Source organism: Pseudophryne corroboree, chromosome 1 (genome assembly GCF_028390025.1).
Source record: "Pseudophryne corroboree isolate aPseCor3 chromosome 1, aPseCor3.hap2, whole genome shotgun sequence".
Taxonomy (NCBI): domain Eukaryota; kingdom Metazoa; phylum Chordata; class Amphibia; order Anura; family Myobatrachidae; genus Pseudophryne; species Pseudophryne corroboree.
Window position 1 is genome coordinate 241,738,289 of NC_086444.1, and position 14,950 is coordinate 241,753,238.

The 14,950-nt window shown below is 39.3% G+C and overlaps 1 protein-coding gene across 2 annotated transcripts in view; it reads left to right on the plus strand.

The window, feature by feature from the left end:
* Positions 1–14,950, plus strand: part of COMMD10 (COMM domain containing 10) — a 788,131-nt gene that overhangs the window by 492,782 nt on the left and 280,399 nt on the right. The window lies entirely within an intron of this gene.

Genomic DNA, 14,950 nt, shown 5'->3' on the forward strand with positions numbered 1-14,950 from the left:
TGGAAATTAGGTCTTTGCATACATGCATGACATCCATTTTTATAGAAAAAATGGAAAGAACATGGTTGATGCCCTTTAAATCCCTTTACTATATCTTCCAAACTGTGTAATGTAGAGAAGGGGTACCCTAGTTTGAAAGAGCGGTGTCCTTACTTTCAAACTATATGCCCTCATAAATGTTACAATCTCGTGAACATTGTGATCACCAGGCACTGACTACTACACTACTGTAAAAATTTATAAGTTCCAGGGATGGGGAAAGATTTCCATCCTGTTTTCCAAAAATGAAAGGGAATCCACGTTATAAAGAGAGTAGACCCCTCTTTTAATTGATGAAGTCCCTTAGTATTTTTCTCCGGAGATTACCTGTGGCTGCCATAGAATATTACCTTGCACAATGTAAAACCCCCTTTTTTTTTTACGTACAGTATATGAGCAGAATGACAATATGTGAAACTTTAATTCAATTTTTGTTAGAAAAAAAAAATCATAGGTACCTGATTTATAAATATGAGCACAAAATCATTATGTATCACTTTGATGTGCAGCAATGCAAGAGTCTACCGCGCCATCAAATAGATCCCAATGTGAGATGACTACGCAATATAGAGGTGCAATATAAAGACTATATGTGGTACACAAAAGGGTGGTGTCTGTCTATGTACAGGGCGCAAATATAAATGTTTAAAACCTGGAATACATCCCTGTTATAATTGAACAGATGAGATATCCTTCGTATAGCAGCTTGGTAGTCTCCCTGATTTTTTTTTCTTCCTCCTCTCGTAGAGTCATACACAGATCCCAATGTTCATAAAAAACAGAAGTAAAGAGAGAGATGTGTAGGACAGTTTTTTCACCAATAAGTTATTTCCACAGACTAAGAGGAAAGAAGGGCGTACCCCACTCACACAGACACAAGTGAGTGGAAACCCATAAAGGTATCTTTTAACCGAAAATATTCTTTCAGAGTGTAGGAATTCTTAATTTCGGGAGCGTACCCAAGACTCACAATAGTTGAATAGGAAGAAATCATATAAAGGTATCTTTAGATTCTTTTAGGTCTTATCAGATGCGTACCCCAACTTACACAATTGGCAGTTGGCACATATGTATAAAGGTATCTTTAAAACTTTCTACCACCAAGGAAGGGATGCGTACCACAACTCACTGAATCTGGAGATGTTCAAATCCTATCATGGTTTCTTTACCCACGGTCTCAGAAAATTGTTCAGCACGGAATGAACAAGGAAAAAATTCCTCTTTGTTTGATAAAAATGAAGGGTTTATTTCCCAAAAGCATTAAAAAGTCAAAACATTCTAAATACAAGTGGCAAAAAAATAAAAAAACAAATTGAGTCCAATTCCGGTTGTCCCAGGCTACTCACAGTACTATTCGTTCAACGCGTTTCGGTCTTTAGCAGGACCTTTTTCGAGTTCTTGAAAAAGGTCCTGCTAAAGACCGAAACGCGTTGAACGAATAGTACTGTGAGTAGCCTGGGACAACCGGAATTGGACTCAATTTGTTTTTTTATTTTTTTGCCACTTGTATTTCGGTACCTGTCTTTTTAAGAAGAATGTTTTGACTTTTTAATGCTTTTGGGAAATAAACCCTTCATTTTTATCAAACAAAGAGAAATTTTTTCCTTGTTCATTCCGTGCTGAACAATTTTCTGAGACCGTGGGTAAAGAAACCATGATAGGATTTGAACATCTCCAGATTCAGTGAGTTGTGGTACGCATCCCTTCCTTGGTGGTAGAAAGTTTTAAAGATACCTTTATACATATGTGCCAACTGCCAATTGTGTAAGTTGGGGTACGCATCTGATAAGACCTAAAAGAATCTAAAGATACCTTTATATGATTTCTTCCTATTCAACTATTGTGAGTCTTGGGTACGCTCCCGAAATTAAGAATTCCTACACTCTGAAAGAATATTTTCGGTTAAAAGATACCTTTATGGGTTTCCACTCACTTGTGTCTGTGTGAGTGGGGTACGCCCTTCTTTCCTCTTAGTCTGTGGAAATAACTTATTGGTGAAAAAACTGTCCTACACATCTCTCTCTTTACTTCTGTTTTTTATGAACATTGGGATCTGTGTATGACTCTACGAGAGGAGGAAGAAAAAAAAATCAGGGAGACTACCAAGCTGCTATACGAAGGATATCTCATCTGTTCAATTATAACAGGGATGTATTCCAGGTTTTAAACATTTATATTTGCGCCCTGTACATAGACAGACACCACCCTTTTGTGTACCACATATCGTCTTTTGTAAAATCGGTGATTTTTACTTTGGTGTCCGTAGCGGACGGGCTGCATTGCGCCATACGGGCGAACAATTCAAAACAAAACCTTTCTTTGTGCAATATAAAGACTAATTAATAGCATTTAATTTACACTCGCAGAGAATTCTATATATGTTATAAAAATTCATAACATTCAAAGTCTTAGCTACTTCCAAGTACATTTTCTCTTCCAGTACTGCAACACAGGTATCCTTTTCAGGAAATGCATAAAGTAGAGTAGTCTTTCAGTTTACAAATCTTCACTGTGGATCCTTATGATTGGCTTCTCTCACATTGCCCACCATAGAACACAAAGGCTGAATATAGCAAAATACAGTATGAAGCTTAATATCAATAATATTGTCAGTAAAGGTTCACTGTGCTGCTGTGTGATGCTCAGCCTTACTGGTTGCCAGCTGTAAGATGACTCTTACCACTATGCCAGTTTTGGGGCTTTCTGCACAGCTGGCTCTTTAGGAGTTATATCTCTATATAAATATAACCGTAAACTGTATAGTTAGTACCTAGCTATTGTGGACCACACATCAGATTTCCAGATTCCCCCATCTGCTGATCGTTGGCTCAGACTGCAGACATTGATTATTGGCGAACTGTCAGGAAATCACCAAAATCTGTCATATTAAAAATACCCGATTCACTAATTCCGAGAATTTTTTGGTCAGAATCATTGAATTGAGGATTTCCAACATCTTGGATTTCCCCAATCCGTCGACCCTGTGAACAGGGAATTGCTCCAGTTCTGCCCTTCTGCTGAGCCAGATTATAAGGTGGGTGGTCAGGGATGGTCATCCCGGGGCCTCCACACAGTGATCACAAACATTACATTAATGGAGAGCAGGACAGCATTTTTCGCTGCCTGCTCTCCATTTCTCCTCCGTGACTCATCTGTGTTATGGTGACAGCCCCTGCCCCCTCCCTAGCTGCAGCGGTCATTGAGTAAAAAGCAGAGAGGCTTGGCACATACCTGACCAGGACTGTCTCTGTGCTCCTGGTCCAAGCACTCTCAGCTGGCCACTGTCGCTGCTCTCTTCCTACAGTATTGTGATGGGCACAGGACCTGAGCATAGCGAGTATCGCCGCATGACAGGGCAGTGCCTGCACTCCCTCCATGCAGCCTTCTTCCCACACACAGACCTCCAACTAAATATACAGTGTATGTGTGTGTGTATATATATATATATATATATATATATATATCTATGTGTGTGTATATATATATATATATGTGTGTGTATGTACTATGTGTGTATGTATGTGTGTGTGTGTGTGTGTATATATATATATATATGTTTACATATATAGAAACACAGTAACTGGCACTCACAAAATCCAATTCAAATGTCCTGGTGCCCTCACAAGCCGCAAAGCGGCTACGAATATACAACCATTAGGTGCGGCACTCACGGAACAGACAACAGACACAGTAGTGTAGTATCAACGTTTAGTTTTTTTACCGTCTTCAGGATATTAAAAACATATATCTTACCTTTTATTCATACATCACCCAGTGAGATGAACGCGAAAACTGGCGGGCGTCAGCGCCTGCCGCCGGACCACGGAGCACGGCTCCTGTCAGTGTCGCATCCCGATGACGTCATGCAGAGCGTCCTTACGTGATCCCATCACCATAGAAACAGCATAAGCAACCGTACTGATTAACTGAAATAGAACACAGTACAACAATATGTAACACATACATACAATGGCTGAACAAGTACTAATACTGAGAGCATATAAATATTCCAAGATTACCATAGCAGAGCAAGCTACAAAATGACTATGTTACCCCTATATTAATAACTAGGATAATCAATAACTGACCGGATGTACTGAGCCCTCGTGGCCTTAATGAAACTATCTCATGGTCTGTTTTTCTGTAATCTGAGAAATGAAATTTAATTGGATTCCTTACTTTCAATATATAGTGGGATTATCTTTGTTATTGATTATCCTAGTTGTTAATATAGGGGTAACATGGTCATTTTGTAGCTTGCTCTGCTATGGTCATCTTGGAATATTTATATGCTCTCAGTATTAGTACTTGTTCCGCCATTGTATGTATATGTGTTATATACTGTTGTGCTGTGTTCTATTTCAGTAATATTAATATATTACTGAAATAATAATAATATAATCAGTATGGTTGCTTATGCTGTTTCTATGGTGATGGGATCACGTAAGAACGCTCTGCATGAATAGTGCAGTGACGTCATCGGGATGAAACGCTGACAGGAGCCGTGCTCCGCTTCTGGTCCGGCGGCTAGTGTCGGCGCCCACCAGTTGGCGCGTTCATCTCACTGGGTGATGTACGAATAAAAGGTAAGATGTTCTTATATGTTTTTTATATCCTGAAGATGGTAAAAAAACAAAACGTTGATACTACACTACTGTGTCTGTTGTCTGTTCCGTGAGTGCCGCACCTATCGGTTGTATATGTTTACATATATATATATATATATATATATATATTATAGTGTGTGTGTGTGTGTGTGTGTGTGTGTATATATATATATATATATATATATATATATATATATATATATATATATTTTTTTTTTTCATGCAATATAATCATATTAATAGGGCCTCCACAATCCTTAATCCGGCCCTGGATGTATGGGCTTCTTAAATTTGTCTGAGATTACAGTACTACTGCTTTGACATGATGTCAGAGGATTTCTTACAGTAGAACATAAGAGTTAGGTCTCCAGAATCTGGCACTACTCCCATGACTAAACTTGTTTGTGTTGACCCAGATTTTTTGGAATGAACTGGTGACAGTGACACCACTGTAGGTCGTCACACCTGTAGCATCTCCTATTTCAAGACAAAAGGAAAAAGAAAGACTGGGTTGGGGCACACTTAGTAGTTATCAAAATTCTTGCAAAAATTTTGCTTTTAATAGTTATTTTAAAATTATATTTTCTTTCACGCAGAGCATGACACAACACAATATAAAATTACTCCTATTACATGTAGAGTTGTGTATGTGCATGTGGACATTTGTGAGGATGTTTAAAATGGTGATCTAGAATCTGTGTTAGTGCCCTGGATAGCCTTACATTTTTTGCTAAATGGTCACTTGTTCGTGGATCATCAAATGATTACCTTTGTAGTTTCACATGTACTACAAAGTACTGCATCTTAGGTGAAAATATTAAAATCAAAAATTATCAACATTATTAAACAATAACACGTCTTTTCTGATATTGATGTGATTGATACTTGCTTAGAATGTGTTTGATAATATAATTATTCTCCCGGTATCAGTTAAATGTACTTGTTAGAAATACTTACTGTCATGCTGTACTCATTCTTGCATGTCTGTATAGTTTTACACGATACTGATATCGGAACATATTCTTTAAAGAACTACATTTTAGCAAGAATTTTGATTACTACTAAAAGTGTGCCCCAACACAGTCTTTCCTTTTCCTTTTGTTTCTTGATACTTTGACCACTGAACACCACCAACAAAGAGATACCAGCAATAACCCTGTGGAGACTGCTTAATGATATCAATCGTTGGTTCAGCCAAAAACCCTAACAAGGAGTTCTTAGCTCCATAAGTCCTGTGTGGAACTAAACCCCTGACCAAACTAGGCACCTTCTATTTTGTCAGCTAACTCACTGGCAAGACTCATCATTAAAACCCATGGCTAAACAGACCTCTTCCCGAGAATCAGAAGTTATCTATGGTCTCTGCATATACACCAACGGAATATGCTGCGCTATATAAGAAACTGTTAATAAATAAATAATACACCACTTGTTAAATTAAACTGAGCTTAAAATGTGCACCAGCACCCTCTAGCATAGTGTCTGTAATTAATAAATGTATTTAACAATTACTGAAAAGCCTAAACTCCGATAGAAATGCTCATCTTTCACTTCATTCCATTTATGACCAGGTCACTGGCAATTTATTAAGCTTTTTGCCACTGCTCCATAAAACTTCTTGCCATCTGTTTGGTGTTGTACAGTTCTCACCACAGTTCTCAGCAGCTACAATGGAGAGAAGCGCTGCTTGGCAACTACCAGCCAGTCAAAAACTGTATCAGTTAATATTCAGTTTGAACTTGGCATATGTAGTCCATTGAACGAGTAACCAGGAAAACTCGCATTTTGTCAAAGATAACTGGCTGTGTCTGTGAATTCAGTTAAGTAAATAGCACTATAAATGAATTTCAAGTGCTGATAAGAAATCATACTTTTTGCCAAAATTTTCTTAATAATAATGAATAGATCCCTAAATCTTATAAATGGCTTTGGAAAGTATATGGTTAATTCAAACAATAATAACACAATCTGAATATTGTTTGATCGTGTTCTAGTTTCTATATCTTAACTGCTCTGAAAAATATATACACAACAAAGACATTTCAGAAAAATCTGTCACAACAAAGGAATAATAATATGGAGTTAGCAGCAGGTTGCAGACAATTCTCTGCTGTTATTTTAATGATACAGGCACATGAAACACAACATCAAATATAAGTGAGGTTTATTTTGTACAAAGAAACCATTTTATCTTTGCTCAGTGAGGGTACTTGCAAATGTTTAAACATGCCAGCAATACAGAATTCTGGGTAACATTTGACAAAGTCCTTATTTATGTATCTTACGGGGTTCTGAGATTTGTTCCTCATTCATTGATTGCTTTTTTTCCCAGTTACATAATTTTACACCTGGTCCCAAGACAACTAATATAATATGTCCACCATACATGAAAAAGTAGTTCATTGTTTACTCACCTAAATATTACATTTCCATCTTTTTTTACTTCATAATCCTTGTTTCCACCATTAATGGAGCACAAATAGTATAACAACAGAGCTGTATGTCATTCAGCATGGAACGTTCAAAAGTCTCACAGAGGCCCTTTCAATTGTAGTCAGCTTAGCATTACTATTGTGTGGTGTGGTGTTTTAACATTCGCTGGATTAAAAGAGCCACACTGAGGGCTTTGAAGAGCTGCATGTGGCTCCCAATCCACAGGCCAAATACTTCTGTGTCGGTGGTTTGACTTTATCTGGTATTAGAAATAAATTTTACTTTTAAATGTAAAGCTGTTTAAAAAAAAATGCACAGTAAATTATTCTAAAAATAATAATCCCACCTCTAAATATATAAAATAAGTACATCCACAGTCATCATTCTCTGTAGCATTTTTTTTGTACAGCAGAAATAGCCCTAGTGTTGTCCAATTAGTAGTGTAGCTTTAACATGATTTTTCATAAGCAGGGCAGTTCATTTTAGAAATGTTCTGGGCAGATGTAAGTGTAAAATTACTTGACTTTTACATTGTGGAAGAACACCGTGGACCTCATTCAGATTTTGATACAAACGTAAAATGTTCCCAGATAAGAAAAGGGTGGATAGTCTTGATGTAGACACAAGATGCGACCACCGGAATGTGTAGCAAGTGTGATGCTCTATGCTTGCAAGTTAGAAGCAGATGTATCGGGAATACGACAGGAAGTGTGACTTCACTGGGAGTATAAAAATGCTCAAAAGCGCACTATACAACTCGTATATATTACGGTAGATGGCTGGGAAGTATACAAGTACCCCAGTGACTTACAATATGCAAGATGCGAATTTAACATTTAAATGTTTTTAATATCAACACTAATAAAAATAAAATTTGGATTCCACTTCCTAAATATACTGCAATTCATGTAGCCAATACCCTTTGTCATAGGGAGTCGCAGTTGCCACCAGCTTGGAAATAAAGACTGCACAAAAAGAGCAACTTGCATCCAAAAAAAGACAGAACTTGCATTTAACTCTGGATGAAGTCCTTACGTTTACACAAGAATTTTCTGCGCTAACAGTTATATTACATTTGAATCGATCACAGTATGATTTTATTTTTTTAACCAAAGGAATACAGAATTCTTTTCTTAATTCCGTAACTGGTTAATATTGTTTCCAAAATTGTTGATTTTTGCTTTATCATCAAATTATGTACTTATACCGGATTTATTTTATCTTTGTAACTAATATTCATATTTGGTAATAAAATTATCCTTAATAAAGGTTATAAACCTATTTACATAATTTGATCATTAAATATCAAGAATTATGGGGAGTTTTAGAGAAAAAAACCCATTTGATATGACCCTTTGAAGAAGTCAGTTGTGACGAAACGCGTTGGGCTCCCTGTGGTGATTCCCTTGCCTATTTTTAAAGAGTTAAGTCAGAACTTCCTTACCTTTCACAAAGACCTTTTATGTTTATGTTTTTATGCTTTTATTAATATTTTGAAGTATGTTTTATGTTGTAATTCGCTTTTATGTGATATTAAAGCTCGTTTGTATTATTACATATTTTTTGGCTTTTAAAATCTATTTTTAACTATTGCATTTTAAACAACACAAGTCGCCGGTACCCTTATCCCCCCCATTTTTATACTTTTCCCAGCAGTACTGTACCAGGATTGCACTCTTAAGGGTTGGCAGACACCTTCTAACAAGGTTACGTGTGTTTTGTTAGCAAGTTTGTTTTACATATTTTACTGAGAACCCACCTCACAAGTGGCGCTGTGTCATTCCATTTTTCATATATATATATATATATATATATATTGTGTGTATACGCAGTTACCCACTGGACTCTGAGAGGAACACATCATGATTTTTCTGCATATCATGCCCAGTGCTCTATATGCTCAAAGTTGATCATCATCCACAACAATACAGTGACAGATATTTGTTAATTTACCATTGGTCATACTAAGACCATTGTTGAGATATAATCCATCACACCATGATATGAAGCCATATTGCATTGCGATCTAATACACCAGATATAACCTGGTTGTATATACCTACTTCAACTGGTACAATTAGAGGTGTCGACGGTTTATCAAGTTATTCCTACCTCATTGTCTGAGCATCCGATTTCTGTACCCCTGAAGAAGTCCCATTAAGGGACGAAACGCGTTGGGTCAATCTATCTTTTTGCATTTGTGTCACTCAGTGAATCTTTACCAACAAAGAAACTGAATTTAAAACTGAATAAATCCGAAGACACAGCTTTGTAAAACTTTATCGATGCTCCTGATGTTTTATTGTATTTTTATGAATAAATTTTACTTGAATGTATTTGAGACTTTTATTGTATACCACTGCAATTAAGTACGTGAACTATACCATTAATCTAGCGCCCTCAGATCTGTGCATTTGATGTTGTTTATGAACCTTGGCTAACAGGAGGGTCTTCTAGAGGTTGCTGCTTTAGACTCACATTTAGAGCTATTGGGTACAGGGCCGGTTCTTGCCCTTTTTGCGCCCCGGGTGGGAAATAGGGGTGTGGCTTCAGACAGGGGGCGTGGTTAGTTACGCCCCCTGTACTGTAGAGTAGCGCCGCTGAAAAAGAAAAAAAATACTTACTATCCCCGCTCCCGACCGCTGCAGACCTCCGCCGGCGCCGCTCCTCTCCTCGGATCTGGCATAGACAGACACTAGAGGTCAATTATGACCCCTAGCGTCTGTGTCAGCCCCACAATGCTGTGCGGTGCACGATGACGTCATCGCGCACCGCACAGCAAAGGTCCTCTCCACGAAGGGAAACTAGACGCGTAGCGTCTAGTTCCCTTCACAGCGGGGGACGCAGCGGGGGGCACAGCAGTAGCGGATCTTGTCATGGTGCGGCGCCCCAGGCAAAAGTCCTGCTTGCCGTGGCAAGATCCGCTACTGATTGGGTACCCCATTCTTTTATTTATTTATATATGTGTGTGTCTGTGTAAAGTTTGTAATTTTTTTTATTTAAACTATAACACTACTTGCAGAACTTCCAGCGGGCGTTTCTGACACGATTCTACGGTGTCAGAGAAAGCCCAGCTTGGTAAGGTCACATCTGACACACGGTAATTTAAATCCTTTGATTAGATGTTGAATTGGCTTCAGCTGAAGCCTTTGTTAATTAGACCTAGTATATCTTTGCATTCAGTTATGGGGCAGTTGTCTGAGTTTGAAAATATACGAAGTGAGGAAATTACAAACTGAGAAAAACAGTTAAACCAGATGTTGAACAAACATTGAAAAACATTGGAGACCAGGTAATGTCACCATATAACTTGAGTTTTCCTCATATTTTCCTCTATAAAGTGGTAGCATCCTTCACTATTCCAGTAACTCATCACATTGCAGCCTCATTAATCCACTCCCCTCTTATTAACACTCATGAGCTTTAAGCCTATCTATGTATAATAACTATAACATCCTCAACCTGTCACCATAAGAAACTATCACACACCTCCCCTAACTATACCTATCTCTCACTCTCCTTCTGCTTCTACTAGCTGGTGACATGTCCCCAAATCCAGGTCCCATCCAAATACCACACTAACATTCAGCTGATTTACAACGGAATATAAATCCAACAAACCTTATAAACATCACGTGTTTCCCTCCATCACATCTCCCTCCAAGCCACTAAAATGTGCTTTATTGAATGCACGCTATTTTTGCAACAAATTAACATCTACCCATGACCTTTTTAAAACAAAACTCAATATGCTAGCTATAACAGAAACATGGCTCACAATCAGACATGGCCTCCCCTGCAGCACTGTCACATAGTGGCCTCCACTTCACACACACCTCCAGGCCTGGTAACAGTAAAGGAGGTGGTATTGCAATATTACTTTCCAAATCTTACACACCGTTTTACCACCTGTTCCTTCACTTTCACATTTACATCATTTGAAATACATTCTGTTAGGATTTTAGTCCCTTTCCCTTTGCATGTTGCAGCTATCGCCCACCTGGGCAACCCAAAATGTTTCTGGAAGATTTTTCTGCTAGGCTCCCTCACTTATCCTCTGACATCTCCACCATCATTATGGGCAATTTCAATATCACTATTGACAGTCCACAATCTCCCCATGCCTCCAAACTTCTCTCTCTAACCTCCTCTCTTGGCCTCTCCCAATGGACTGACTCCCCTACTCATCAGGAGGGCCACTGCCTTGATCTTGTATTCACCAGACTATGTTCTGTTTCTGAACTCACTAACACCCCTTTCCCTCTCTCAGATCACAACCTTATCACCTGCATGCTTTCCTCCATTACTTCAAACTCTTTGTCCCTGAAGTCTACCAAGCCTCTTCTAACCCGCAGAAATAATAATGCTATTTTCAACAACTATCTACCTCTGTGCAACCACTGTTTTCACCAATTTATACATTCACCTCTCCTGAAACTGCTGTATCACACCCTAAGCAGACTCTAGAAACAGCACTCAATGAAGTGGCTCCAGTTGCCCATCACACTTCACGTAGACTTAGATGTCAACCGTGTTACTCTAAATTCACAAGACACCTACAAAAACTCTCACATAAAGTAGAACGCCAGTGGCGTAAATCTCATAGTTCAAGTGACTTTCTCACATATAAGACCATTTACCACTCTTATCGTAATGCTCTGGACATTGCTAAACAAACATGTTTCCAATCTCTCATCTCTGCTCAAGCCTCTAACCCAAAGCGACTTTTTAGTACATTAAAATCACTTCTTATCCCTCCCTCACCAATCTCACTAGCCACCATCAGTGCGCAAGATCTTGCTTTCTATTTTAAGGAAAAGATTGATAAAATCCGAAATTAAATGGTACGGTATGCTCTTCCACAGCCAGTGACCTGCTCAATTCCCTACCTAAACCCTCTAACGCATTCTCTTCATTTGATCCCACAAATGAAGATCAAGTATCTGCACTCTTCTCATCTGACTATTCTACTACCTCTCTTCTTGATTCTATACCCTCAAAATTAATAAAGCTCTGTCTCCTGTGCTCATCCCAGCCTTAACTAAAATCTGTAATCTCTCCCTGTCTACTGGTATCTCTGCTTCTCTCTTCAAGCATGGATTACTCCCATTCTGAAAAAACAAAATCTCAAATTACCGTCCCAAGCTACTTGAGAGACTTGCCTACAATTGCCTCACACACTTTCTTAACTCACACAGCTTATTGGACCCACTTCAGTGAGGATTTCTTGCCCAACACTCCACAGAGACAGCACTGTCACAGATCAGAGGATTTCGGTGATGGGATCCGGGGGCTGCAGGTCCACTGGTTGGCTGTTTTCCGGCGGAGGTCTGCAGGGGCCACCGGTGTGCTGTGGCAATGGGAGAGGGAGTGACTGCGGTGTCCGTGGCTTCCGGAGCACTTGTGCATGGAGGCTGCCTGGGTGAAGTCTCGTTCTCTGGCAGGTCTGCAGTGCTGGGGGCCGCCATGTTGGAGACCAATTTCATTATGTGCCAATAGGAGTTTGTTCCTGGTCTCTTCCAGCCAATCATGGGCTGGCTGCCCTGGTAAAAGAGGTCAGCCCAGTCTCTAACCTTGCCAGTGCTTTATGTTACTGCCGTATTTGTCCTAGCCCTGAGCTCACAGGTTGCACCTGTGGATTCTCCAGATTCTTTAACCCTGCCAGTTCCAAGCAATTGTCACCTCAGCTACTCCTGCCATACAACTGCTAGTGGTTACCTCATTCCTGCCGACCATGTTCTGCCGTACTTGACCGCACTCTCTGGAACACTATACGTAGAAGGAAGTCCCGCGTACTGTCTATCTCCAGCCTCAATACTTAAACTTCCATTACCAAGTTTCATCAGTGTTTTTCAGCCTCGACAGTAAAGCATCCGTTTTCCACGTTCTTTCAGTGTGCTTCAGCCACAACAACAGACAATCATCATTCAAGTACTTCCAGTGTCTTTCAACTACAGACGTACATTACTCAAATTCTTTAAGAGTCCTTCAGCTACGTTTAACAACCATTTTCCTAGTTCTTCCTGTATTCTCCAACTCATTCAACTAAATCCATTCCTCAAGTTCCTTAAGTACTCTGGGACACGAGCATTATTTATTTAAGTCTTTTGGAACTCATCACTGCAGATTTACTTTTTTTGCTATTCCTTAATAAAAGTATATGAAAAGAAACTGCATTCATCCTCCTCGTTTCTTCCACAATGGGTCATCTACTACAACAGCTAATACACACCCAACGGATCCACAAACTCTACCGTTTGTGAGAAGCACTGATTAAGGTAGTGAATAATCTGGTCACTACTAATTCTCCTAGATTTCTCTGCTGCTTTTTACACTGTTGACCATTCTCTTCTCATACAAACACTACAATCCCTAGATCTTCAGGACACAGCCCTTTCTTGGTTCTCATCCTATTTATCTAATCGATCCCTCAGTGTTAGTTTCTCTGATTCCACCTCCTCTTCACTACCTCTCTCAGTTGGGAGTACCGCAAGGCTCCGTCTTAGGTCCTCTGCTCTTTTCAATCTATACCACATCTTTTGGCAAACTAATCAGCTCTTTCGGATTTCCGTATCCTCTTTATGCAGATGATACTAAAATCTACCTATCCTCCCCAGATTTGTCACCATCTGCATCGGGACATATCACTGGATGCCTTTTTGCCATTTCATCTTGTATGACATCTCGCCACCTCAAATTAATATTTCCAAAACAGAATTAATTATATTTCCACCGGCCAATAGTAGTTACCAACCTTATATTTCTATCATTGTTGATAGCTCAGTAATCATACCTACCTCAAAAACTAGCTGCATAGGTGTCATTCTTGACTCTGAACTGTCCTTTGTCCCCCACATTCAATCTGTATCAAAATCATGTTACATACATCTAAGAAACATATCCAAAACATGACCATATGTTACACAAGACACAGCAAAAACTCTAATCCATGCTCTCATTATCTCCCGCATTGATTATTGTAATAGTCACCTGACTGGTCTTCCCAAACATAGGCTCTCACCACTACTATCCATTCTGAATGCAGCTGTGAGGCTTATCTTTCTCGCTAGATGTTCATTGTCTGCAGATCCGCTCTGTCATTCTCTCCATTGGTTACAGGTAATCTACTGTATTAAATATAAAATACTTTTACTTGCATACAAGGCTATTATCCAAACTGCACCAACATACATCTCTCCACTCATCTCAAAATATCTCCCTTTCCCGACCTCTCCGCTCTGCACAAGATCTGCGTCTCTCATCCACACGTATTACTTGTTCCCACTCAAAATTACAGGACTTTATCCGGGCTTAACCCACCCTCCCAGTCACAAATTCCAGACCCACCCACGTAACCCTCAATGCTTCCCTATCTAATTACACACACGCACAGCGCTGATGCAGAGTAGTAAGAAACAGGTGAGTATGATATGCTGCACCTGGAGAGAGTCTCTTACTGCTAGTGATTTTAGGAGCAGAGTGTAGCTGAAGATGAACTGGATGGCTGGTGCCTGTAGTTCCACGTAAGGGTTGACACAAGGGAGTCACAGGAGACTGGAGCCAGGAGATGCTGTGCTTATATTTCTATCATTGTTGATAGCTCAGTAATCATACCTACCTCAAAAACTAGCTGCATAGGTGTCATTCTTGACTCTGAACTGTCCTTTGTCCCCCACATTCAATCTGTATCAAAATCATGTTACATACATCTAAGAAACATATCCAAAACATGACCATATGTTACACAAGACACAGCAAAAACTCTAATCCATGCTCTCATTATCTCCCGCATTGATTATTGTAATAGTCACCTGACTGGTCTTCCCAAACATAGGCTCTCACCACTACTATCCATTCTGAATGCAGCTGTG